The sequence below is a fragment of the Streptopelia decaocto genome, assembly GCF_964273445.1.
Source record: "Streptopelia decaocto genome assembly, chromosome: 7".
Lineage (NCBI taxonomy): Eukaryota > Metazoa > Chordata > Aves > Columbiformes > Columbidae > Streptopelia > Streptopelia decaocto.
The window spans coordinates 25,495,442-25,497,598 of record NC_138661.1 but is presented as its reverse complement, the minus strand read 5'-3'; positions in this window follow the sequence as shown (position 1 = coordinate 25,497,598).

Here is a 2,157-nt window from a genome sequence, read left to right as displayed (position 1 = left end):
AATTGTCTCTCCATTGTCCCTCCCACTTTAGAATACTGTGGTTTGTCTGAAGATCTATATTAGCGTGTCTATACACAAATAAATGTATGTGTGACAGAAAGAGGATTAAAAAAAAAATTAAACTTCTGATCATGTTGATCTCTTAGCAGCTGGCACTGAGACTCAACTCTCATGAGAAAAAAATGATCCCATGTCCCCCTAAAGCCTCCTTGAAAAGCAGCTTTATTATTTTTGGAGGATTCTCTTGTGAAAGGCCATGATCATGCAAGGAGATGCATTTTCAGGTAGCACAGGAAGTTTTCATTAAAAGGCAAAATCTGTTAAGCTGATGCTGCTTTCAGAATCACTTAGAGAGAATGGACCTGGATGAAGATTTGTGTGCCTGATTTTCAGATGCAAACTCAGATACAACTATATAGTTAATTATAATACTCCAAGGCAAGCAATATTAAGTTACCCCAGAGGAGTAAGCAGGGAGGGGTTCTGGCATGCCATGTCAGACATGAGGCTGTCAAGCACACAAAACAAAATGTAGTACTCAAGACAGTGAATGATGAGATAAAGTTTGTAAGCAGGAACTCTGGAGGGTTTATGTGGCAAGACAAGGAACCTCCTTTGGAGAGACAGACCATCACTTCCAGAAATGGGACTGAAAGCAAGTTGTAGCCATTTTTTGCACAGACAGGGAAAAAAAGAAAAAAAAATGGAACTAGAAGTCACAGGGCTGAATTCTCAAAGGTGGTTAAACTGTTTTAACCTAACTTTTTGACCTGAGCATCAAATAGCTTTGAGAATCTAGAATAGTGCCTTCTAGGCAAGAAACAATTTTTAATAGGAGTAAAAGGGTTCACTATAAAATTGTATTTTAACAGAGTTTAAAGAAATTTATTATGAGATACTTTGTACTTAGATTATACTTTAGTATAATATAGAAGCTATATTCTTTAGCTTTATCTTTTCTTGTGGATGTTGAAATAAAAAGGAGAATAAACAGTAGGGTGGAAAACAGTAACAGCAGTGAGATGAGACAGGTGCACAATCAGTCAGCATTTGCAGTTTGATCTAAAATGGCATTTCATTAACTGAAAAAGGCAGATACAAGATTTGTAGCTCTAGTACAATTATTTAAAACCATCTATTTAACAAATGCTGTTGAAAATGCAGATTATCAGGCAATATGTTTGCACCTGAACTAAAAGATTACAGAAGTGTCTAGAACAGGTCTGGGAAAAGTGCAGGGATACCTGCAGTTCTTCAAGGAACAGGTAAGCTTGATGATCAAGACTGCTTTTGGTACAGGAGAAGCCGGAATTTAGAATTTCTAAAGGAAAGATATAATGTGTTTTAATAAGACAACAGAATAGTCAGAATAGCAATACTGATTAGGAGGAAAATTAAGGCATTTTTGAAGTGAATGACTGTAGACAATATTAGAGGCTGTTAATTAGTATTCCATTCCCAAGTGCATGAAAGAATGCCAATATCTTGATGATGATTTACCTAGAATATTTTACCTTTGCAGCACAGAAAATACTTCTCCCAACCTAACATTCATTACATAGCAGGCTGAATTATCAGATTCATCACTTCTGCAACAATCTTTCCACATATTCAGATGTTGCTACTACAGTCTGAGTAAGACAGCTGTATACTATGCATGAACAACACTCACAGCAATTACTGACTCATCTGCACTTTTCATTTTGGAAGTTATCTTGTTAGCAAAGCTGCAAATTCTAAATCCCCCACATGCTATGCTACTGCTTTGACTATACATTTGAAATCCATCTGAAATATAGTTGTTTTCTTCCTTCTTAAACTATTTTCTTATTTCCCAAGCCGAGAGTCCAGATAACCCTGTGCAAAGCACTAAGTTTTGGATTAGCGGTTAGATCTCTGTATATATCCATTCCTATAGTTTGATGAAGATTTTCAGTTTGTAATGAAGTCATTTTTGTGAAGCTTAAGAGTTTCTGTAATCAAACGATGTGTATAAGGAAACAGAAACAAAGTACTCCTTGAAATGCTTTATGAGGAAATTGGTACAGAGGACCACGAAATACTGTGAAAGGAAGACATACACATAGGTTACAGGACTCGCAGACCCTCCTCTGCAAAGAGGGGAATAAAGTCAACATCACACCTACATCATTATAA